Genomic DNA, 26,769 nt, shown 5'->3' with positions numbered 1-26,769 from the left:
ATGTTTAATAGGGAAGCATGAGAGAGCAGTTTGCTGCATAAATCCCCTGCATAAATGTCCGGGAGACATCGTCCCTCCCTTAGCCTGGGTAGTAGACACTGAGTGCGACTGCCTTGGAAGGATTTTCACCCGTCCGAAATCCTTTCTCTGAGGATGACGTTAGAGCCGGGTACTGCTTCTCTGTCCTCCAGCAGGGAAGCAGAGCGGGTGGCGAGGCCGACCCTATTACTCAGACTAGAGCTGGGGCGCGACGGCGCCCTGGAGCCGGTCCCGCCCGGCCTTAGAGGTGCAGAGGCGCGGGCGGGCACTACGGAGGTTTCCGCCACTCCCTTCTGCTTCTGCAGTAAATCAGCCCTCGCTGTAGATAAGATAGTACAGGAGCCGAGAAAAGATGGGATTCCCTCGCATATGAGACCCAACAGCTTCTACTCAGGGCACTGGGGGTTCTTCCAGCACGGTGAGGCAAAGCGCTTCAGTTTTGAGAAAGAAAGCTCCGTAAGAATAGAGATTTTTGTCTCCTCCGTGTCCTCCAGCACGGAATCCCCAGCACCCAAAATAGAACCTGGCGCGTAGTAAGTAAATGCTCAGTACGTTTGTTGAATGAATAATTTAACAAGAACCACTGCGTCCCAGTCCCTCATCCATTACTCTCCAGCTCACAGGTAGCGGATTTTAGGAGACCTGAATTCAGTTTTGTTTCTTCCATTTATTAGTTCAGAGACCCTGAATAAATCATTTTCCTGATCTGTTAGGGGGTTGGACTGGGTGATACTGGGTAATGTTATTTCTAAATCTGAATAACCCTGCATCAGCTCACAGTTGAAAGGGCGAACTGTCGACAATGTGTGGAAGGGATGCGGAGGAGGGATTATGTAAGGGTAATTCCCCCTCAACAGTCCCACCACCCATGTACAGACATACACTGAGTGTCTCAACCTTTGTGACAATGCCTTTCCCTTTTTGAGAAGCGGAGTGGGAAAGGAGGAGGAGGAAGAAAAGTTGAATTTAATACATTTACAGATGACTTCAGACTGCAAAGCAAACAATACTTGGGCAGCAGCATATTAACTAATAATGACCTTAGTAAATTGGAGAAGCCAAGTGTTCAGAAACCAAAAATGAAGTTCACAAGAAGAAGTAAATCTGGGGAAGAGAAAAGCTGTATCATTTCAAGATAGGGAAGAGCTAGGTATGGGTGAGTGTTTCGTATACTAGTGGTTCAGTGATAGCAAATGTGTTACCTTGAGGTTTCCCTGCTTGCATACTCTAGTGGTGAGGAGTGGGGCTGGCCCAGAGAAACTTTTCTGGCACTAAAAAACTCTTTGGCTTATTCCTTGTGTTACTGCTATTAAAATAGAAACAAGTAGGGAAATATCCTAAACAGCAAAATGTTTAATCAAAGGCAGTGTTGATATAATAAAGTATTATGCAGCCATTAGAATTTTGATTTCCCAAAACAAATGTATGGAGAAATTTTTAAAACCTATTGTATTTTCTATGATTCAATCCTATTTGCTTGCTCATTTCATCCTTCCTCCGTTCCACAGACTTGTGACTCTCACCTCAGTTATCACTCCCACCTCCACCATGTGTCCCACAGGTTATTGCTAAAGCTCAGGAGAAGACAGAAATGCTTTTCCTTGGTTTCCCTAAGCACAGCCAAAGTGCGCTGGTATTCATGAAAAGACTTTACCAAAAAGGAGCTATAGGAAAACTAGAAACAGACAAGACACACAAAAACAGCTGAGCTTACACAGTATAAGTTTATAGCAAGCGTATTCTCAGGGCTTATGGATTCAACCCTGCTGTTTGTCTTTCCCTGGAGACTTTTGCTATAGTCAGAAAAGACTGGCATGATTTTCAGATTTTTTGCCTGGGTCTGTTACTTCACATCTCTTGACCAGCACTTCACATGGATGATTTCACCTTGCCAGCTTCCTCACTCTTCAGATAGGCCCCTGCCTTCTACCTACAAGAACTGACCCTGTCCCCAACACAGGGCCTCCCATCTTAGCCTTAACCTTACATTAAACATAGCCCCCATACAGTAGGAGCTGGGTTATGCCATCACACAAGGCCCTTTGCCACTGTTGTTGTGGATACCATGTATGTCAAGGCTTTCAGCATAAGATTACATCATGCTCCCCAGAGATGCTGGCATAAGGTCTGTTGAGAGTACAGGGGGTCTGAGCCTAGAGGGAGGAGAAATTATTGGAGAAGCATGAAAGTATATGGGAAACAGTGCAGAGATCAAGGGGTGTGGCTGATCCAGTCAAGTTCCAAGTCAGACATTGGAGAGCCAAGGGTATGTGGGGTCTGGGGGTGTGGACTAGTAGCAAGACTTGAAAATACAAGGAGACAATTGGCACCTCAGATTCAGAACCAGATAATTGTAGGAATTCTGTGTGAAATTGAGACAAGGGGAAATAGGAGAGGTCTAGTCTCAGAAAAGTAAGGGAGACAGATGCAGAGAGTGGAGCAGAGCCTCAGTTAGCTGTTTGGGTTACAGTGCTTGGCCGTCTGGAAGCCAGGGCCCTGGGGTTTGTTAATTGGGTCCATCCCCAAGCTGAATGGGTAGGTACTCTGGCCATATCACTAGAGTATTCGGACACAGCAAGAAAAAATAAGCCCTATGCACTCCTCTTCTGCTTCCTGCCTTTTTCTTTTCCTCTGGGAATCACCTTAGCTGTTCTATTCCTTCATCCCAATCTCATCAGCTCATGGGGGGAAGAGACTCCATGCTGCAGAGATAAAGGTCTCCGTCAGGTACACCTAGTTCCAAACCTCAAATTGTCACTAAAATTGTGATTCTTAGTAGTCTCTGCCAGTTTCCTCTGTCTCACGTCTAGTTTATCTCCAGTGTCTATTTTATATGGCTGGTGTACTTTTTGCACTATAAATCCAGCAATTGTAATAAAGATGCTCGCTTGACTCAGATCTAGAATGATGGTCAAAATCAAGGAACAGCTGACTGCTGCACCATAGGTCCACAATCCCAGACAGTACTCCCCAAATGTAAATTTTATGAAGCTGAGCTGCCTTGTGGCCCATCTCAGCATGATATCGCATTCAAAAGAAACACATCTAATAACAAAAAAGAATTAAAAAGCAATTCAGATTTTTATTATGTCTCTGGAAAAACTCTAAAGGGGTTTACATTCTTAGCACTGAGCAAAACATCTTAAACTTCTCTTTCCTCCTTCTCTGTTCATCTCACTCGTGACCATAGTTGTTGCTGCCCTTCTCTCTCCCCTCTCCCTCAACACACGCAAACTTTCTCTCAAGGCTGGCTCTTGCTTCTTCACTCCCACACCCCCTTTACTTCTTGAGTGTATTCTTTTTCTCTTCTGCAAGAAGAAGCTCCTTGTCCTTGTTTCAGCTCCTTTGATTCTGTCCTTCAGTTCCCTGATCTGCACAGGTACCAGGAGCCCCAGCTGTCAGTGACAGGGGTCTCCTTCCAAGATGGTAAGAAAGACTGAGAGGCTGAGAATAATCACATTATTGTGGATTTTGTCTGTCACATAGACTAAATTTTCTAATCATGAGAGGGTGGGTGGGCTGGTGTTACAGCCAACCTGCTTTGCTCATCTCCTCCACACTTGTACAGAGAAATGGCGTGGTCATTTGCAAAGATCGAAATCCATATGAGCCTCTGACTGGAGAGGAGGTCTAACTGTTCACACACTCAGGAGTCTCTGCTGTCACAGATATGGTCATGAGGTCTCACACACACACACACACACATACACATACCCCTCACTTAAGCCCAGAGCTGGGCTTTCAGTTGCTTGCTTTGTGCCTTCAACCTAATTTTAGGAATCCTAAAGCCCACCCCTCCCCATTTCTTTTTCACTCATATTAACTTTACTCAGAGCAAGAATACCAGGGGACCTTCCGACTTCTCATGCAGTCTGCACTTCCACTGAAAATAACCTGTCATTTCAATTAAACCTGCTTTACTTGTTTTTACACTACTTCCCCTTTCTTCATTGCCCACTGCAACAGCTTTTCTTGTATCAACACTTGCAAAGGTTTTTCCCCTTTCAGTGCATGTTTAGTCATTTATCCTGTACCACTCTGGACATGACTAGTTCCAGTCTAAGTGTCGCTGGGCAGTTGGCCATAGACACAGACATTGCAAGCTCTGGAGCCACCCATGACCTCTGGCGCAGGGCCTGGTGCACCCTCCTCATGCATCCTCTCCATATATTTTTCTGCCCCCAGAAAGTTGCCAATAGCTCAGGGCTGGTTTGTCCCCAAGTCAGGATCCTCATCAGGCATGGATAATGCTGTACCACCTGAGAACACCCACAATTTCTGGCGCCATGGGGCAATTTTGCTTGGCAAATTGCCTCTCCCAGAGTATCAGTCAAATTTGGAGGAAATTATGTCCAAGTATCTGGGCAGAGTATGGACTGTGGTATGTATGCCTCAGACTTCTCTTCCATTTAAAAAAATTTTTAGAAATTTAGTTCCTTAATACTGACTTACGCAAATTTCTAGGCCCCTTCTCATCTGTCATATCTTAAGGAAGTCTGTGGACAATATATAAAAAATTTTTCAGGTCTCACTCTTGCTGATACCTCTATTTATGCTCTCTCCAGACTTCTCAAAGGCCCTAAAAATACTATCAAAAGTGGTTCCTACCACTTCCCTTTTGCTATGAGGTGGTATTCCAAGGGCCAGCAAGGCACTGTCAGCTGCACTAGTAGAGCAACCACTGTGAGGGTGCACTATGGTTCTATTCAACACACACAACTACACTAGTATTCATGATTATGTTGTGAACAAGGTCGTCCAAAAGTAATCCACATCTTCAAAGGACTGCAAAGGTGCTGCATCTTAGGCAGAAGTGAGGAGGAGGGCCCTTTCTCCAACTTTTTCACAAAGACCCTGAAGCCCCTGTTTTAAGAAGTTTTACATGAAAGCAGCTCCATCTTCTGTGGTCAACTACACAGTCACAGTTTATAGACACAATGCCTGCTTTATTTGTTTTAAGGCACTAGGATCACCTTTGCTCTGGAATGCTCTAGTCCCTCTACTTTGCTTTATACATCTCCATAGCCATTAACATCTGTGATACTGTATTTTTGTTTGTTTGTTCATTTATGTATTTATTTATTGTCTTTCACCTCCAACTAGGTGTCAGATCCATTAAGGCAGAGGTTTGGTTTTGTTCACTGCAATATCTCCAGCGCTAGAATAGGGCCTGGCACCTGGGAGATGCTCAATAAATATATGTTGAATAGATGAATGAATGAAGCCTGAATCCATACCTAGAAAAAGAAACATCTACCTTAAGGATACATAGCCTGCAGAGCTCCAACTCTGCCTTATCTTAGAGAGCAGGTTATCTTTGGTTTTAGCCATTTACTTTGATGATCTATGGCTTATGTTCACACAGTTAAATGACCCTTTTACTGGCTTTCCTTGTACAAAGGAATACTTACTGTAAGACACATGGAAGTCCCTACCTCCTGCAAGATAAAAAAAGTGCTTGTAGCTTTGAAATAAGAATTATCACCTAGCCACCCACTGGAACCCCCAGCAGCATATTCCACCACTATCCCCATCAAAGTGTCAAAGAATGGGGCCAAGTTTTAGTCCAACTTCAAGATCAGAGGACTGCATGCTCTCCCCTCCCCTCAAATGTTTGAGAATGGGATGATGCCAAGCCTGTATCCCCATCCTGTATGTCACAGAGAAGAACTCCTGATTTATACTCGTAGTCTACTAGAGACAGGCTCAGAAAAAGTACCCTGCTACTGGTTATAAGATCGGTAGCTAACTGAGAAGGGATATTATGAAGAGAAAGGTTACTGTGCTGTAAAGCTAGGGTTACTCTTCCCTTTGAGTTCCTGAGCTGATAGGCTAGTACTTTAGTGTAATGTTAGCCCAGGGTACTTTATACTATAATAAAATTGAGGCCTTTTTGTCCTCTGCTTATGCCTTCCCTACTTCTGTTCTATAACCAAACCAAAACAAACAAACAAAAACTCTCCACATTGATCAAATATATAACAAAGGAGATATAAAGATCAGTTTTTCCAGGATAGTAAAATCAAATTAAAAACCAAACATCAAACCTGGATCAGAAAAACAGTATTCCAGGAATTGAGGTTAGTCTTAAACAACCTTAGTAGGACAATTTCAATAAGAACTTGCTATTCTCAGCAGTGTTATCTGGGTATCCAAGAAGCAGAGGGCAATTTCACTGGTAATTGCCCAGATAAAATGCATTAAACTAGGACTCATTTCCCCTCAGAGGGTGATCCTGAGTCACATACCCAATCTCCTATTCATCCTAGCTCATCCATCACCATATCACACACCCTTCCAGTTACTGCATGTATTATTAAAAATCAATTCCCTCTTACCAAGGACATTAGTGGCTTTTGCTGCTCAGCAGAACAATGAGTACCGCCCAAGACACTTGCAGGTGTGAAAGACAATAAACTGCTCACAATTTTACATTACTAGAACATTGAAATCACTGGTGTTTCAAGTGTAATGAGATCTCTGGGACATAAGGCCTCTCTGCTTCATACTTGTGAATTTTTATTAGTGTTCCGGGGATATTCTTTTCATAAAAAAGGGTGATTAAGGAGACAGGTTCAATGCAGATGGAGATGGAGCATGGAGATGATACCAGAGCTATAATTTGAGTCTAAAGTCTAAGGGAAGAAAGGAAATAATCAACAGAGGTGAGAGAGAAGGAAAAGCTAGGAGATTCTCCATAGATTTTAAACTCTGAAACAAACCAGCACAGAGGATAGAGGGCAGCATCATACCCTGGTTCCACTATGTGGACAAGAGGCAAGATGAAGCATTTAAGTAAGATTTCTTAAAGGACTTCTTGAGAGTGCTGGATCCGTGAGAGGAAGGAGCTTGCCTTTCCTTTCCAGGAGGACTTGAAAACTGGGAGATTCTTACTTGTCTGAGTTTAGCTTGGAAAGAAATAGATTTATTTACCCCTGAGACCAGCTCTGTGATATTTTGGCACCCCACTGCCCACATTTGAAGCACAGACCCAAAGCTGAAAGAGTCCTGAAGCAATTGTGTATTTTTCAAAATAGGAAGATTTACAGTGATCTCTGATCCCAGAGACCCTTCTCTAATCCATTCCCTCCTCCCTTTTCTATAGGCAATGCTGTCCTTCAGGCCCTGGTTATCTTATGCCTGGAGGATTGGGACAGTTCCACTTGCAGCCTTTTCTCTGCCCCTCCCCTCTCTCCTCCCTATAAATCCCTCTCCTCACAGCATTTAGAAGAATCTACTTAAAATTCACATTTGAGCCTTCTCACAACCGAGCTTAAAATATTCGAAAGGTTTCCCATAGCTTCCAGCTTCATTTTTTCCCACCGCTTTCTGCCTCACTGTTTGCCTTCTAGATGCACATACACCCAGCCTCCCCACCTTTATTCATGCTGTTCTCTAAGTTTTCTCACCTTTTTCTCCCTTTCCTTTTCTTTTTAAAAAAAATATATTTATTTATAAAAGTTTCATTAACTACATACCAAAATAAATATGAATAATAATACTTTTCTTTTTTTAATTTTTAAATTTTATTTTATTTTTTTAAAACAGCACATTCTTATTAGTCACCAATTTCATACACATCAGTGTATACATGTCAATCCCAATCTCCCAGTTCACCACACCACCACCACCACCACCACTACCCCGTGGCTTTCCCCCCTTGGTGTCCATACGTTTGTTCTCTACATCTGTGTCTCAATTTCTGCCCTGCAAACCAGTTCATCTGTACCATTTTTCTAGGTTCCACATATATGCGTTAATATACGATATTTGTTTTTCTCTTTCTGACTTACTTCACTCTGTATAACAGTCTCTAGATCCATCCACGTCTCAACAAATGACCCAATTTCGTTCCTTTTTATGGCTGAGTAATATTCCATTGTATATATGTATGACATCTTCTTTATCCATTCATCTGTCGATGGGCATTTAGGTTGCTTCCATGACCTGGCTATTGTAAATAGTGCTGCAATGAACATTGGGGTGCATATGTCTTTCTGAATTATGGTCTTCTCTGGGTATATGCCCAGTAGTGGGATTGCTGGGTCATATGGTAATTCTATTTTTAGTTTTGTAAGGAACCTTCATACTGTTCTCCATAGTGGCTGTATCAATTTACATTCTCACCAACAGTGCAAGAGGGTTCCCTTTTCTCCACAACCTCTCCAGCATTTGTTGTTTGTAGATTTTCTGATGATGCCCATTCTAACTGGTGTGACGTGATAACTCACTGAAGTTTTGATTTGCATTTCTCTAATAATTAGTGATGTTGAGCAGCTTTTCATATGCTTCTTGGCCATCGTATGTCTTCTTTGGAGAAATGTCTATTTAGGTCTGCCCATTTTTTGATTGGGTTTTTTTTTAATATTGAGCTGCATGAGCTGTTTATATATTTTGGGGATTAATCCTTTGTCCATTGATACGTTTGTAAATATTTTCTCCCATCTGAGGGTTGTCTTTTCGTCTTGTTTATGGTTTCCTTTGCTGTGCAAAAGCTTTGAAGTTTCATTAGGTCCCATTTGTTTATTTTTGTTTTTATTTCCATTACTCTAGGAGGTGGATCAAAAAAGATCTTGCTGTGATTTATGTCAAAGAGTGTTCTTCCTATGTTTTCCTCTAAAAGTTTTATAGTGTCTGGTCTTACATTTAGGTCTCTAATCCATTTTGAGTTTATTTTTGTGTATGGTGTTAGGCAATGTTCTAATTTCATTCTTTTACATGTAGTTGTCCAGTTTTCCCAGCATCTTATTGAAGAGACTGTCTTTTCTCCATTGTATATCCTTGCCTCCTTTGTCATAGATTAGTTGACCATAGGTGAGTGGGTTTATCTCTGGGGTTTCTATCTTGTTCCATTGATCTATGTTTCTGTTTTTGTGCCAGTACCATATTGTCTTGATTACTGTAGCTTTGTAGTATAGTCTGAGGTCAGGGAGTCTGATTCCTCCAGCTCCGGTTTTTTCCCTCAAGACTGCTTTGGCTATTTGGGGTCTTTTGTGTCTCCATACAAATTTTAAGATTTTTTTTGTTCTAGTTGTCTAAAAAATGCCATTGGTAATTTGATAGGGATTGCATTGAATCTGTAGATTGCTTTGGGTAGTATAGTCATTTTCACAATATTGATTTTTCCAATCCAAGAACATGGTATATCTCTCCATCTGTTGGTATAATTTTTAATTTCTTTCATCAGTATCTTATAGTTTTCTGCATACAGGTCTTTTGTCTCCCTAGGTAGGTTTATTCCTAGGTATTTTATTCTTTTTGTTGCAATGCTAAATGGGAGTGTTTCCATAATTTCTCTTTCGCATTTTTCATCATTAGTGTATAGGAATGCAAGAGATTTCTGTGCATTAATTCTGTGTCCTGCAACTTTACCAGATTCATTGATTAGCTCTAGTAGTTTTCTGGTGGCATTGTTAGGATTCTCTATGTATAGTATCATTTCATCTGCAAACAGTGACAGTTTTACTTCTTCTTTTCCAATTTGTATTCCTTTTACTTCTTTTTCTTCTCTGATTGCCATGGCTAGGACTTCCAAAACTATGTTGAATGATAGTGGTGAGTGTGGACATCCTTGTCTTGTTCCTGATCTTAGAGGAAATTCTTTGAGTTTTTCACCATTGAGAATGATGTTTGCTGTGGGTTTGTCATATATGTCCTTTATTATGTTGAGGTAGGTTCCCTCTCTGCCCACTTTCTGGAGGGGTTTTTTTCATAAATCGGTGTTGAATTTTGTCAAAAGCTTTTTCTGCATCTATTGAGATGATCATATGGTTTTTATTCTTCAGTTTGTTAATATGGTGTATCATATTAATTGATTTGTGTATATTGAAGAATCCTTGCATTCCTGGGATAAATCCCACTTGATTATGGTGTGTGATCCTTTTAATGTGTTGTTGGATTCTGTTTGCTAGTATTTTGTTGAGGATTTTTGCATCTATATTAATCAGTGATATTGGTCTGTAATTTTCTGTTTTTGTAGTATCTTTGTCTGGTTTTGGTATCAGGGTGAGGTGACCTCGTAGAATGAGTTTGGGAGTGTTCCTTCCTCTGCAATTTTTTAAGAGTTTGAGAAGGATGGGTGTTAGCTCTTCTCTAAATGTTTGATAGAATTTACCTGTGAAGCCATCTGGTCCTGGACTTTTGTTTGTTGGAAGATTTTTAATCACAGTTTCAATTTCATTACTTGTGATTGGTCTGTTCATATTTTCTATATCTTCCTGGTTCAATCTTAGAACATTATACCTTTCTAAAAATTTGTCCATTTCTTCCAGGTTGTCCATTTTATTGGCATAGAGTTGCTTGTAGTAGTCTCTTAGAATGCTTTGTATTTCTGTGGTGTCTGTTGTAACCTCTCCTTTTTCATTTCTAATTTTATTGATTTGAGTCCTCTCCCTCTTTTTCTTGATGAGTCTGGCTAACGGTTTATCAATTTTGTTTATCTTCTCAAAGAACCAGCTTTTAGTTTTATTGATCTTTGCTATTGTTTTCTTTGTTTCTATTTCATTTATTTCTGCTCTGATCTTTATGATTTATTTCCTTCTGCTAACTTTGGGTTTTGTTTGTTCTTCTTTCTCTAGTTCCTTTAGGTGTAAGGTTATATTGTTTATTTGAGATTTTTCTTGTTTCTTGAGGTAGGCTTGTATAGCTATAAACTTCCCTCTTAGAACTGCTTTTCCTGCATCACATAGGTTTTGGACCGTCGTGTTTTCATTGTCATTTGTCTCTAGGTATTTTTTGATTTCCTCTTTGATTTCTTCAGTGATCTCTTGGTTATTTAGTAACGTATTGTTTAGCCTCCATGTGTTTGTGTTTTTTATGTTTTTTTCCCTGTAATTCATTTCTAATCTCGTAGCGTTGTGGTCAGAAAGGATGCTTGATATGATTTCAATTTTTAAAAATTTACTGAGCCTTGATTTCTGACCCAAGATGTGATCTATCCTGGAGAATGTTCCATGTGCACTTGAGAAGAAAGTGTAATCTGCTGTTTTTGGATGGAATGTCCTATAAATATCAATTAAATCTATCTGGTCTATTGTGTCATTTAAAGCTTCTGTTTCCTTATTTATTTTCTGTTTGGATGATCTGTCCATTAGTGTAAGTGAGGTGTTAAAGTCCCCCACTATTATTGTGTTACTGTCGGTTTCCTCTTTTTTATCTGTTAGCAGTTGCCTTATGTATTGAGGTGCTCCTATATTGGGTGCATATATATTTATAATTGTTATATGTTCTTCTTGGATTGATCCCTTGATCAGTATGTAGTGTCCTTCCTTGACTCTTGTAACATTCTTTATTTTAAAGTCTATTTTATGTGATATGAGTATTGCTACTCCAACTTTCTTTTGATTTCCATTTGCATCGAATATCTTTTTCCATCCCCTCACTTTTAGTCTGTGTGTGTCCCTAGGTCTGCAGTGGGTCTCTTGTTGACAGCATATATATGGGTCTTATTTTTGTATCCATTCAGCAAGCCTGTGTCTTTTTTTTTTTTTTTTTTTTTTTTTTTGCGGTATGCGGGCCTCTCACTGCTGTGGCCTCTCCTGCTGCGGAGCACAGGCTCCGGATGCGGCTCACGGGCCCAGCCGCTCCACGGCATATGGGATCTTCCCGGACCGGGGCACAAAGCCGTGTCCCCTGCATCGGCAGGCGGACTCTCAACCACTGCGCCACCAGGGAAGCCCAGCCTGTGTCTTTTGGTTGGAGCATTTAATCCATTCACGTTTAAGGTAATTATCGATATGTATGTTCCTATGACCATTTTCTTAATTCTTTTGGGTTTTTTTTTTTTTGGTAGGTCCTTTTCTTCTCTGTGTTTCCCACTTAGAGAAGTTCCTTTAGCATTTGTTGTAGAGCTGGTTTGTTGGTGCTGAATTCTCTTAGCTTTTGCTTGTCTGTAAAGCTTTTGATTTCTCCATCAAATCTGAATGAGAGCCTGGCCTGGTAGAGTAATCTTGGTTGTAGGTTCTTCCCTTTCATCACTTCAAGTATATCATGCCACTCCCTTCTGGCTTGTAGAGTTTCTGCTGAGAAATCAGCTGTTAACCTTATGGGAGTTGCCTTGTATGTTGTCATTTTTCCCTTGCTTTCAATAATTTTTCTGTGTCTTTAATTTTTGCCAATTTGATTACTATGTGTCTCAGCGTGTTTCTCCCTGAGTTTATCCTGTATGGGACTTGCTATGCTTCCTGGACTTATATGGCTATTTTCTTTCCCATGTTAGGGAAGTTTTCGACTATAATCTCTTCAAATATTTTCTCTGGTCCTTTCTCTCTCTCTTCTCCTTCTGGGACCCCTCTAATGCGAATGTTGTTGTGTTTAATGTTGTCCCAGAGGTCTCTTAGGCTGTCTTCATTTCTTTTCATTCTTTTTTCTTTATTCTGTTCTGCAGCAGTGAATTCCACCATTCTGTCCTCCAGGTCACTTATCCTTTCTTCTGCCTCAGTTATTGTGCTTTTGATTCCTTCTGGTGTAGTTTTCATTTCAGTTATTGTATTGTTCATCTCTGTTTGTTCTTTAATTCTCCTAGGTCTTTGTTAAACATTTCTTGCATCTTCTCAATCTTTGCCTCCATTATTTTTCCAAGGTCCTGGATCATCTTCACTATCATTATTCTGAATTCTTTTTCTGGAAGATTGCCTATCTCCACTTCATGTAGTTTTTTTTTCTGGGGTTTTATCTTGTTCCTTCATCTGGTACATAGCCCTCTGCCTTTTCATCTTGTCTATCTTTCTGTGAATGTGGTTTTTGTTCCACAGGCTGCAGGATTGTAGTTCTTCTTACTTCTGCTATCTGCCCTCTTTCCCTTTCCTTCTTGGAACTTTATTAACTGTGAAATATAGGACAAATATATATTAGTAAATAAACATACATGTACATTTTAATGAATAATCACTCTACCCAGGTCAATAAACAGAGTACTGCAATCATCTTTCCTCCCCTCCCCAATGTCCGTCACTGCTATGCTGGAATCAAAACTCCCTACCTCCTGTGGGTAACCACTGCCTTGATGATAATTGTCTTGCTTTTCTTTATAGTTTATCACATATTTATACAGTGCTAAAAATGTATTGTGATTTTGCCTGTTTTTGAACATTATATGGATAGAATCACAATGAATTCATTCATTTGAACTTTATATGAATGAAACCATAAAATTTATCATTTTGTGTCCTGTTTCTTTTTCACAACATTATATTTGTAAAAGTCATCAGTGTTTTGGGGATACCTGTGCATTTTTTATATTTATTTTTCTACTATATTCCATTGCATGAATATACTGCAACGTATTTATCTGTATTCTACTGCTGTATTCTACTGTTGATGGATATTTCACTTGTTTTAAAATTTAGTATATTACTACTCTTACTAATGTTCTAGTACATATCTTATGGTGCACATAACGAGTTTTTCTAAAGTTTATACATACAGATGGACTTGCTGAACCATAAGGCATGAACTTCAGCTCTATTAGAAAGTATCAAATTATTTTCAAAAGTGTAATGATTTACACTCCACCAGCAGGGTAAAAGTTCTCATGACTCCACATTCTCTCCAACATTTGGTATAGTCAGACTTTTAATTATAAATTTCTCTCTGATATAGTAATCCCAAGTGTCTAGACCGTGCCTGGCTTATAGTATGCATGCATTAAATATTCATTGAATAAACTAATATTTCTTAATTTCCAAACATGGGAGTTTTCTAATTATCTTTTTGTTATTAAAACTTAAAACCATTTTAGTTGAAAAACACTTCCTGTTCAATATCAACCTTTGGAAATTTGTTGAAATTTTTCTAATAGACAAGTTGTTTGCAATTGTTATGTATATGCATCATGGAAGAATATGTGTTTTGCGTTTGTTGGATGCAAGGTTTAGAGACACCTATTAGTACAAAATTTAAAACAAATTTATAAATTGTTTATTAAAATTTTTTATATTCTAAGTGATTTTTTCTATATATATTACAAATTACTAAGAAGGGGTTTTTTATAATCTTCCACTATGTTTGTGAATTTATTCTTCTGGTAAGTTTTTTGTAGTTCTGTTAATTTTTGCTTTATATATTCTAGTGCTATGTTGTAAGTATCATTTAAATTTTTGAATTGTCATATTTTCTGGTGAATTGAATGGTTTTCATTATTGGGCAGTGTTTTTGTTCACTAATAATGCTTTTTGCCTTAAAGTCAATTTTGACTGATGTTAATATAGCTACACCAGCTTTATTTTGAATGGGGTGCATATCTCCTTTTCCATTTCTCTACTTTCAACTTCCTAAGCTTTAAGTGTATTTCTGACAGGTAGCATATAGTCACATTTTGTTTTGTTTTGCTTTTTTTCCATTTTGGCAGCCTTTGTCTTTTATCTAGTGCATTTAATGCAGTTATATTTAATATTAATAATTTGGATTTAAACCAAATTTGTGGACGTATCTATTTCTCATTTCTATTGGGTTTTGCCTCCTATATTTTGGAAGATCTTTTATTATATATTTAACAACTTAGGATTGTTATGTCCTTTTGCTGAATTGACCACTTTATCATTATGAAATGGCCTTTCTTTTTTCCTAGTAATATCCATTGCTCTAATATTTACTTAGTCTGATATTCATGGCGCCATTTCAGCTTTTTTAAGTGTTTGCATGGTATATATTTTCTATTTTTTTCTTTTGTCATATCTGTGCCCTTACACTTCAAGTAGGTTTCCTATAGATAGAATGTACTTGAGTCTTACTTTTTATCTAACCTGACCATCTCTACCCTTTAATTGGGATGTCATTTATACTTATTATAGTTATTAATAAGATTGGATTTCCATCTATCATCTTGCTATTTTGTTTCTATATGTCTCATCTGTTCTTTGTTTCTTTTTTCTTATTTCCATTCCAATGTTTAGACTAAGTGAATTTTAAAATGATTTTTTTACCTTGGCTTTTGGCATTTTAGTTCTTCCTCCTCTTTTCTCTTTGTTTTGTTTTGTTTTTATTGCTTTAGAGCCGTTCTTTCCAACAGAATTTTCTGTGAAGATGGAGTTCTATGTCTGCATTGTCCAGTATGGTAACCACTAGCCACATATGATTATTTAAGACTTGAAATATAGCTAGTATGACTAAGGAACAGAGTTTTTAAATTTTTTTCTAATGTAAATTTTAATAGCCACATATGGCGAGCAGTTACTGTATTAGACAGTGCAGTTCAAGAGTTTACAATATACACCCTTATTTTGTCACAGTGCAAGAAACTTACAAAGACATACTTTCATTTCCTCCCTTATGTTCTCTGTGGTTTTGTTGTCACATATATTACTTCTACATAAGCTAAAATCCCAAATGCACTTTAATTATTTTTACTTTAATCATTTATCTTTTTAAGAGATAAAATTTGAGAAAAATATTTTAAAATATTTTACCAAGTATTTATCATTTTTTGCACTCTCTATTCCTTTGCATTGATCCAAATTTTTCATGCTATTTTTTTCTGCCTGAAGAACTTCCTTTAACATTTCATCTTTTGTTTGTTTAAAATGGTCTTTAGTTGAGGTCTATCCCAATGAGGCTTTTTCTGTAAACCTACATCATTGGAAACGCCTCACAGAGTAACTGTGGTTTCCTTTACTCATAGAACTACCTGTTAGATCAGTGGGGAAGAACTACAAGACAGAGCTGCCAAGTAAACTATGAAAAACCTAACAATCAAACTTTTTTTAATCTTCGGGATTGGCATATCCCAACGATCTCTATGTACTGTTCTAGGGTGTGATGGCTTAGGAGTGAATACGATTTGAACCTAATACATTTTTAGAGGGTGTCAAATTCAGAACCAGGCAGATCAATCTCCTGACCCTAAATATGGTCCTAAAGTAAATTGCTTGAGGAAATTGGATCCCAAAGATTACAGGTGGGGAATTTGGAAGTGTGTCCATATTCCACTGGAGATCAAAGAAGCCCAACTAAAAGAATTGTGGGTTGACTCACATGACAACTTCTTTTTGAAAGGGCTATTTTATCTTGAAGATTATGAGTTTGGAGGAACTAAGGTGATTGGCAATGGAAAGAATCAGCACATGTGAAATTCCTTAAAAATTTATTGACAAATAATTTTGCCTATGTTACACATAATAGAAAAAACAACCCTTTACACTTTGTGCAGAAAAAAAAAGGTCTTTATTTCATCTTTATGTGTGACAGGTATTTTTGCTGCGTAAAAAATTCTAGGTCAACCTTGTCTTCTGCCTTGCTTAGCTGTTATAGGAAATCAGCTGTCATTATTTTCTTTGTTTTTCTGTAGTGGGTGATGGCAAACTTTCCTGTAAAGGTTCAGGTAGTCTTTTAGGTTTTGCAAGGCATATAGTCTTCATTGAAACTATTCAACTTTGCCAAGGTGGCACAGAAGCAGCCATAGCAAATACATAAATGAATGCACGTGCTGTATTCCAACTAAACTTTAGTTACAGAAACAAGAGGTGAGCCAGATTTGACCCATGGCCATAGTTTGCCAATCCCCGATCTATATTTAACTTGTCCTTTTTATCTGGCTGCTTTTAGAATATTTTCTTTATCCTTGGTTTTTAGCAGTTTGATTATTATGTGCCTTGGCATGATTTTCTTTAAGCTTATTATGCCTGGATTTCATTGAGTGTTCAAACTTGGAATTTTTAGCCATTATTTCTTTAAATAGTCGTATAGCCTCCAGCTCTTCTGAAACTTCAGTTACATGTATGTTAAACTGCTTGATACATCTCACAGATCACTTTTACTCTGAGCCTTTCTTTTTCAGTCTTTTTTTCCTCTGCTTCATTTTGAATAGTTTCTATCTCTATGTCTTCAAGCTCTCTAATCTTTTCTTCTATAGTCTATAATTTGATATATTTCCCCTATGAAAATTTTAAATTTTATTCATTTTAAAATTTTGATAATCCTCATTTTATTCAATATTAAACTTTAAAATTTGTGCCAAATTGTCAAAGTCTTACTTTGACTCACAATAATATTATACATATTTAAATTCAGCACAATTACAAAATAAAGTTGTTTACTTAAACAATATAATTCTCCTCTAATAAAAATAGCTTTAAATAAAAGGTTTGACTTCAAACTTCCATTGCTATTTCACTCTTTGGCCTCCATTGTCCAGAAACAGGCACATTTTAACTCATTTCTTTAATGGGTATTTTGCAACAAGTTTCTGAATTTTTCCAGTTCTTTCATATTTGTATAAATTCTTTCAAATACATTAAACAATGATACTATTTCTTGCCTGTTTGGATGGATTTCATATGTGGACCCACTTTCCGGTTTATTTGCTATCAATTTCTCTGAAAACAAGACCTTCAAAGCAGTGCCCAAACCCTGAGTCTGAATATTTTCCACAGTCGACATTTAAAACAACCAACATAATCCATAATTTTGGGAACATTTCTATAATGCAGCCTAAAGTGTGCCTGTTTTTTTTTTAATCCTAAGGGGGAAAATGAATTCCATAAAAATGCAAAAGAAACAAATTTGACTTTATGAAATATTTCCAAGAGTAATTTTTGAATCTTGTTTTATGAACCTTAAACTTCATTTTCAATGAATAGTTGGAAATCTGGGTGCCCAGAGAATGGTAGCAATTGAGATAAAGTCCTTAATTCTTTTAAGTAGGGAAAATATTTGTTCTTAGTCCTTCTTGGTTATTCCCCTTCAGTCAAAATTCCATCAAACCTACTGGTGAAATTCTGTAATGTGTGCCCCCTTTCTTTTCCAAACAGGTATCTTGTAAAAGCTCTCTCACACTCAAACACACATTATTGCTTGTATGTAATCCAGATATGTCTGTAGTATGTCACTTCTTTTACACAGAGACCTAGCCAGCTGTGAAAAGTGTGCTCTTCACATTTCCCTTTACTAGAAACCAAAATATTTAAATGTCTTTTATTGTCTGTGACTTGAAATAATTTTCTTCATAGATAATGATATTCCCTATCTTCCAAGCATCTGGTCCATTCTAACTATGTAATGCTTAGGATTAAGAGCATCTACATATTCAGTGCCAGGGTACTATATGTCATCAGCCTCACAGAGGTTGTCTAAGGTATCATCATACTTGGCCCACTGAAGAACAGTCTTCTGTGTTTCCTCATTTAGAGAGTCTTTCCAAACTCCATGTCACTGAGCTTGTTCATATTCTTCAGTGAGCTTATTGGCTTCTTCAGAATACCTGTATCTTGTGGATTTGATTTAAATTTAATTAAAACACTAAATTTTTAACATATTTAATTTTACATTTTTATTACTTCTTACACTGAACTTATTTGCTTTATCCTATAACATACACAAAACAGTTTCATAATAAATACCAGTATTAGTACTAACAATAAAACTACAGAATGAAGTTTTAAGAGTTCTTTGCAGTTTGTTTTGTTCTTAGAATATATTCCACTAAAGAAGAACAAAGTCCTGTGTTCAAAAGTCATTTGAAATAAATCTTTCTTTTTGGTTAAGTTACTGATATCATAAACATTTAGGTTTATTTTGTTTGTTTTCAATTTTAGGGCTTGTCCTTTTTGGTTTAATTTCTTTTTTGAATATGTAAAATAATTACTTGATTCTAAAGTCAAAAATAAACTCAGAGGAGTCTCCCTTCCACTCCTACCCCCCAATCCCAGTTCTTCCTCCTCACCTTCTACAAATAACCATTTTCATTAATTTCTGGATTATCTTTCTAATGGTTCATTTTGTTCAAAGAGTAACTATCATATAACTTGTTCTGCATCTTTCCTCACACAATGTGACAATTATTCTATAGCAACATATAAAAATATTCTTTGTTATGTTTACAGCTTCGTAGTATTCCATTATGTGCCATAGTTTATTCAACTCCCCACTGTTGATAGTATTGGGGACATTTCTAGGTTTTTTTGCCATTAAAAATCATGCCACACACATATATACAATGGAATATTACTCAGCCATAAAAAGAAATGAAATTGAGTTATTTGTAGTGAGGTGGATGGACCTAGAGTCTGTCATACAGAGTGAAGTAAGTCAGAAAGAGAAAAACAATTTACCATATGCTAACACATATATATGGAATCTAAAAAAAAAAAAGGTCATGAAGAACCTAGGGGCAAGACAGTAATAAGGACACAGACCTACTAGAGAATGGACTTGAGGATATGGGGAGGGGGAAGGGTAAGCTGGGACGAAGTGAGAGAGTGGCATGGACATATATACACTACCAAACGTAAAATAGATAGCTAGTGGGAAGCAGCCGCAAAGCACAGGGAGATCAGCTCGGTGCTTTGTGACCACCTAGAGGGGTGGGATAGGGACGGTGGGAGGGAGGGAGATGCAAGAGGGAAGAGATATGGGGACATATATATATGTATAACTGATTCACTTTGTTGTAGAGCAGAAGCTGACGCACCATTGTGAAGCAATTATACTCCAATAAAGATGTTAAAAAAAATAATGCCACAATGACTAACCTTGTGCACATATTATTTCAAGTTTGTGCAGTGTACTTTGAGTATAGATTTCTAGAAAATGTGATTGCTGGGTTAAAGGGTGAATGCATCTATTTGTAATTTTGCTAGATAATACAAAATTCCCTGTAAAATAGGTAACTAATAAGGGAACTCTACTTAATACTCTGTAATGACCTATATGGAAAAGAATTTGAACAAAAAAAGAGTGGACATAAGTATATGTAGAACTGATTCACTCTGCTATACAGCAGAAACTAACACAACATTGTAACTCAACTATACTCCAATCAAAAATTAATTCAGGGTTTCCCTGGTGGCGCAGTGGTTGAGAGTCCACCTGCCGATGCAGGGGATACGGGTTTGTGCCCCGGTCCGGGAAGATCCCATATGCCACGGAGCGGCTAGGCCCGTAAGCCATGGCCACTGAGCCTGCGCGTCCGGAGCCTGTGCTCCGCAACGGGAGAGGCCACAACAGTGAGAGGCCCGCGTACTGCAAAAAAAAAAAAAAAAAAAAAAAGAAAGAATTAATTCAAAATACAAAATTCCCCTCCTTAAGGGCTGTATGATTCTACACTTCCACCAATAGCATATCAATGTCTCTTTCCCTAGAGCTTTGGCAACAAATTGTTCTCTCAAACTACTGGATTTTTGCCAACACAGCAAGAAATTCTATCTCAGTGTAATGTAATTTGCTTTTCTTTCTTGAGTGAGTTGAGTGTGTTTCACTATTTTAAGCGCCACTTGCATGAATCTTCTTAAACTATCTGTCCATGTCTTGTGCTCAGTTTTCTCCTGGGCTTATGTCTTTTTATTTCTAGAAGATCTTTATATATTAGGGAGATTAACCTTTTCCTATGATAGAGTTGTTAATATTTTGTCCAGTGAATTCTTTGTCTTTGGTCTTACAGTATTTGGGCCATGTAATTTTTAAAAATTGTATGTAATAGAATTTATCAGTCTTTTATTGATTCTATATTTTGAATCATATAAATGCTTTCCCCACCACCCCCATGGGAATACTATACAGAAATCTATGCATGTTTTTTCTATAACTTGTATGGTTTCCATTTTTGTTATGTTTAATTAACTGATCCATTTAGAGTTTATCCTGGTGTGCACTATAAGCTATGGATACAAGTTTATCTTTTTCCAAATGATGCCTAGTTGTCTCAACAGCATTTATTTGAGTCCATTTTTTCATTATTTTGAAATGTCCTTATAATTAATAAATTTCTTCATGTATTGGATTGACTTTATATTATGTTCCACTAGTGTCTGTCTATTCATGTACCAATTCTACACCATTTTAATTATGAAGGCTTTATAGTACTTTAAATGTCTAGTAAGACTGGCCCCTCCTCATTGCTCTTCTTTTCCGGGTTTCCCTGGAAGTTCTTGTTTATTTTTTCCATATGAGCATAAGAATCAATTTGTCTAACTAAAAAACAAACAAATCTTGTTGAAATCTTTATTGGAATTATATTAAATTTACAAATTCACTTAAGGTATGTCTTTCATTTGTTCAAGTCCACTTTTGTGTCTTTGGGTAATATTATAAAATTTTTCTCATAGATTTTTACATAGTTCTTCTTAAGTTTATTCCTAGGAATTTTGTGATTATGGTTGCTATTAAATGGGATGTGAGTGTTCTCTATGTTATCTTCTCATTGGTTCTTCCTTGTTTCTATGAAGCCTACTGACTTCTGCAAATTGCTTTTATATCCTGCTGCTTTACTGAATCATCTTTTTGTATGCAGTAGTTTTTCCACTGATTTATTTCATTTTCTAGACTCACCATCAGATTATCTACAATTCTCATACATTTAATTCTTTCTTTGTAACAGTGCTGTGGCAAATACGTCCAACAACATGTTAGATGTTACAGGAGTAGTGGATAGCCTCGTTTTGTTTTAGATATTAGTACAGATGCCGCAGGTGCTTTCCCATGAAAATAGTAAGATAGATGTTGGTAAGCAAGATACTTTGTGACATTAAGTAAATAGTCTTTTATTCCTCTTTTGAAAGTTATTTTTACTAGGAATACATCTTGAATTTTCTCAAATATTTTTCTAGCACTATGGAGATAATTGCAAGATCTTTTCTTCTTATATATAATAACATTATTAAATATATTAATGTATATTCTAACATTGAACCATCTTTGTATTCCTGAAGCAGTTGACACTGGTCATGACATTTCATGCTGTTTGATTCCATTTGCTAATGTTTTATTTAAGATATTTGCATTGGTATTCATACATGAGATTGGCCTGTAGTGTTCCCTTTTGTGCAATCTTTATCCGATTCCGGTTTCAGTGTTATATTTATTTCTTTAAAGAATTTTTGAAGTTGTCTTTCTTCTGTGTTTTGGAATAGAATTGAGATTATAAGTCTTTAGCTCAAAGATACAGAAAACAAATCAATGAGGAGAGGGAAGGGTGTAGAGACAAGACAGGGGTAAGATATCAAAAGACATAAACTACTATGCATAAAATAAATAAGCTACAAGGATATAGCCAATATTTTATAATCACTTTAAATGGAGTATAATTTATGAAAATACTGAATCACTATGCTGTACACCTGAAGCTCATATAATATTGTAAATCAACTATTCTTCAATTTGAAATAAAATAAAATAGATTATAGGTCTTTAAAGAATCCCATTTGAAACCACCTTGGGTATTTTTAGGGAGATTTTAAAAAATATTCTATCCAGTATTTTAATTGTTTTCAGAAGAATGACTAAATAATGTCTAAATAAGTTATTACTTCTTTTCCTGAGGAAAAACTCCCACCTTTCTTTACCTTATTTACTCCTTCTAATCTTTCAAGACTTTGCTCAGTTATCATCTCCTCTGAAAAGTCTCTGAAACCCCCAGGTTGTGCTAAGCTGCCTCTTTTCTGGGCTCCTTCTGGCCATTGTTCATTCTTGCATAGCTACATTATATTGAAGTAATCTATTAATGGTATCCTTATTCTGCCCCTTCTATAATCCATTCTTCAACAGAAAGTCAAAGTAATCCTTTAAAAACACAGTTGTGATCATGTCACTTGCATAAAACCTATCGATAGCTTCCTATTCTTTGGGGATAAAGTTTAGAATCCTTCACATGGCCCCCAAGACACTGCCTGATCTGGAGCATCCTTACCTTTCTGGCCTCAACTTGTGCCCCAGCCTCCTTATTCTAACGTCTTTCTCTTCTTCCAACTTCCTAAGCTCTTTCCTTCTTGAAGTCTTTGAATACTCTTTTCCATTTGCTTGAAGACCCATTCCCTTCCCTTCCTCCACACCTTTGATCTGTCTATATCCATGTATCTTCCAGGTCTTAGGGAAGTTTTCCCTGAACTCCCAGTCTGCTTGAGGTCTTCTTTGAAAGGTCATATTATCCTCCACACTTTTCCTTTATGTAACTTATCACTATTGTGATTATTTAGGCATTCAGGTGATTCTTTAATGTTCATTTCTCACACTAACCAATAATTTCCCTGGAGACAGACACCGTGCTGAACTTATTTTCAGCTGGATCATAACAAACAGCAAAATAATAGGATTAAATAAGTATTTGTTGAATGAATGGATAAATGAAGGAAATAAGGGGAAAAAAACCTAATTATTGAACTCTGAGCAAGAAACCTGAAGGAACAAATGCTCTATTTCCCCTCCAGGGGGAGACATACTCCTACTAGAAGTAGCACAGGCCTAGGAGAGCACAAAATTATGAGATCAACCAAAACTTGCTTCTCAAGTCCCTAAAACTGATCCAAAGAATCCAATCATTTCCTTGCTAGTAGGACTCTCCGGATCAGTCTGAACCACCCACTGAAACCAGACAAATGGTCATGTCCTCTGTTAATTTACCTCCCCTGAACAATCTTAAAAACTCTCCTGCTTGGGCTTCCCTGGTGGCGTAGTGGTTGAGAGTCCGCCTGCCGATGCAGGGGACGCGGGTTCGTGCCCCGGTCCGGGAAGATCCCACGTGCCACGGGGCGGCTGGGCCCGTGAGCCATGGCCGCTGAGCCTGCGCGTCCGGAGCCTGTGCTCTGCGGCGGGAGAGACCATAGCAGTGAGAGGCCCGCGTACCGCAAAAAACAAACAAACAAACAAAAAAAACTCTCCTGCTAGAGTTTGTCTACTCCAGTCTTGGTTTGCTAGGAAATAACGGCCCACAACCTTAAAAAAAAATAGTATCATGTATATGTAATTTAAATATTATCATTAACATTGTTATTTGTATTTTTACTGTAACGTTTTTTCAAACTCCCTTAGATAGTCTTTCCCTTAAAGTCTCAAAATTAGCAAAATTATTCTGATAGTAGAAACTACTGGTACCCTGTAGGGCCAAAAAATAAGAAAATACTGATGAAAAGCTAACTGAAAGAAAAACAATGATTCATGATTTTCCCCAAGTCTTGGGGAAATTTTAAGGGAAAAAGAGCAGAGTTTGAATACTGAGAGCATGTCTGCCTCTGAGCAATTCTGAAAGAAATGCTTGTTTCATCTAGATAACATGTCTTGGGAGACTACCCCTGCTGCACATTAATACTGTTCTTTTCTTCACTGAACTACTTTCTCTAGGACAAGGTTTAAGTGTATAAAAAGTTTAATGAGGTTTACATTATAGTTCCCTGAACTATTTTTTTTTCTTTTCCTTTGCTCTATTTCCAAAGCCCTCTTTCAACTTTCCTTGTAAATGTGCCACTGATTTTTTTCTCTATATCAGGAACCAGTACATAGAGGCATTCTGCTATCCCTGTCTTTGAGAAGTCAGTTCACCATAGTTCAATTCAGTTCGCATGTATTCAATACCTACTGTGTGTTTGGGACTGTGCTATGGGGAGAGGTGAGTGCAGGAAATCTAAATGCCTGCCTTAGCCTGCAGTGTAAGTGAGAGGCCCAGACATTTGGTAACCTCCTTGAACAAATACATAGATGACATAGATAAGAACCAACATTTATATAATTTAGAAAAACACTTTTCACAAATATGATCTAAGTTTTGTGAAATTCACTGTTGGGGTAGGTGTTGCTACTCTTATCCTGTTGTAAAGTCATCAGTAAACTAAGATAATGTAACTTGCTTAGACAAGTAAGGTAACCAGAGCTACTATCAGTAGCTTGGAACCTTGGTCCCTATGGTGTTTTCATGGATATTTCATTGTTTCTAAATTAAGGAATACACTACAAGTGATAATCCTAAAACTTAAAGAAATTCAAAATAGAAAGAGAAAATGCACCATTATACTAATGAAAGAAAGCTATTTTTCCCAACCAGTCTGACACTTGGATCTTATCTTTTCACTCTACATTGTTAATTTTGACAGCTTTCCTTCACTCTTAGGGTATCTCAAACTTCCTTTTGGTTCTTTTCATTTTCTTTGGTGATGGGGGAAGAGCTTCTTTGGAAGGAATCATTTCTTCTTACTTAAGTGCGTAACTTTTTCATCAACATTAGTTAAGCAGCCCCTGAAGAAGGATGAGGCTTTTTAGTCAGAAGAGTAATTGATGAGTTCTAGACAGAAGCCAGAAAACTTGTGCTTTGTGTTACCACTTAAAACAGGTTGCAGGGCAGAATTCCTCTCCTCCAGGAATTGTCATTCTAGAGGACTGCACTCAAAATCAGGAAACAGTTTGGAGCCAACTGGTGAAAAAAGGAGTTTTTCACTCCAAAAAGGAGTTGTACAAAAGCCCACGACTGTTAGGTTGCTGCAGCATTCAAGAAGAAAGACACCCAGATCTGTAACCTGGGACAGCTCAATGGCATCTATCTACGGAGACTGGATACTAATATATGTTGAACAGTGATAGCAGCATTCATTACAAGCAAAACATTATTATCAAATTTCTAGTTCCAGTTTATGCCAAGGTCTGAAAATAGGAACACTAGTTGTACTGTCAATCAACACCATCTCACAAACAGTTCTTCAAAACAGAACTAGAACTAGCAAGGGAGAGAAGAAAAAATAAAAGTCTTATGAGAGACACAACATATTTTTTAAAAAAACCAAACTCAGGGAATCACTTGTAATCAAAGCATGAAGATCATAAATAAGCTGAAATATATAGAGATGGTGTTGGGATGTTGAATGGAAGATTCATGGGATATGATCAAAATACCACTTTACTTTTTGGCTTTTACCATCTTTTAAAGATATTTATTAGGAGGGGATAATTCATACCCCTGAATGGAAAATTGGGCAGATTCTCTGACTTTTTGGGTTATTCTTTGACAATGGACAGTATTTTAAGTAACAGTCATTTTAAGTCAAAAAAAGAGTCTTGATTTAGTAATTAGAATGTTTCCAGTCCAAGATGGTAATCAAATACATCAGGCTTCATTCTAAGGTGCTAGTCTAAGCCCTCTCCTCCCTTCCCTCATGAGGGGAGGGCTGGTGGCTGCCTCCTGTGGCTGGTGGCTGATGCCTTCAGCTTTCTCCTCAACTTACCACTAGCTAACTGCTGTTTGATCTAGTGTGTAAAAGTGGCAGGAGGCAGGACAGCCAAGGGGATAGGGTGGTTCTGTTTTGATAGGACGGGTCTGTACTACTTGGGTCTGGTAGATGGTTACTCTTTTTCTTGTAAGGTGCTTTTAGGGGTTCTTGGGAGATTCCCATCATCAGAGACCTCTCACTTGAGTCCCTTTGGCCTAGACAGACACAGGTGGTTGCCTGCAACAGCATCTCTGGGTTCTAGGATTCCTGCATTCATCTCTAGCTTCTGGTCACTGGGTCCCTCTACACCTCTAGACAAGTCTTTTGAATAGACCAAAGGCAACCTCATGCTGACTGTCCTCTACCTGGCCCACACTGGGTCCAGGAAAACATTTCACATTTGTCATCCCTACCGAATCTGGGTGTGCTGGTGGATCCCAATGCAGCCACCTCTGTTTTATGGCCACTGTCTTCTTTTATTTATATGCAAGAGTCAGTGCAATCCTCTGTGTTTTACAACTATGGGAAACAATTTCCAAGCTCTCTGGTACCACAGAGCCCCTCTTTAGGCTTGAGAAGGATGCAGCACCAGCACTGCCTCTGCCTATGGGTGGGACGGGAGAGGGATCTCAACAAAACACATTTCTCCACTAGAAACCTCTTCACAGACCCTCTCTCTCTACACTCTTGATCTCACCATGAAGTAGAACTGTTCTTCAACATCAGCTTTGTACAGTAAATGTTGTTGAAATAGTGATCTTTAACTGCAACTGACTGTTTGCTAATCTGTCTCCCAATCCTTAATAATAAGGAAATGTACTAAGCATCCTTAATT

The 26,769-nt window shown here is 37.7% G+C and overlaps 1 non-coding gene and 1 pseudogene across 1 annotated transcript; one reads left to right on the top strand and one right to left on the bottom strand.

Moving 5' to 3' along the window:
• The first annotated feature begins 15,567 nt into the window (after positions 1-15,567).
• LOC131767519 (small nucleolar RNA SNORA18) lies at positions 15,568-15,696 on the top strand. The gene has a single exon (XR_009338728.1). It is a non-coding gene; the product is annotated as a small nucleolar RNA SNORA18 (small nucleolar RNA).
• Positions 15,697-17,193: 1,497 nt separating this feature from the next.
• Positions 17,194-22,887, bottom strand: LOC131767222 (ERO1-like protein alpha; annotated as a pseudogene).
• Between the last annotated feature and the right edge of the window lie 3,882 nt (positions 22,888-26,769).

Source organism: Kogia breviceps, chromosome 12, assembly GCF_026419965.1.
Source record: "Kogia breviceps isolate mKogBre1 chromosome 12, mKogBre1 haplotype 1, whole genome shotgun sequence".
NCBI lineage: Eukaryota > Metazoa > Chordata > Mammalia > Artiodactyla > Physeteridae > Kogia > Kogia breviceps.
This window is presented reverse-complemented; position numbering and strand designations above follow the sequence as displayed.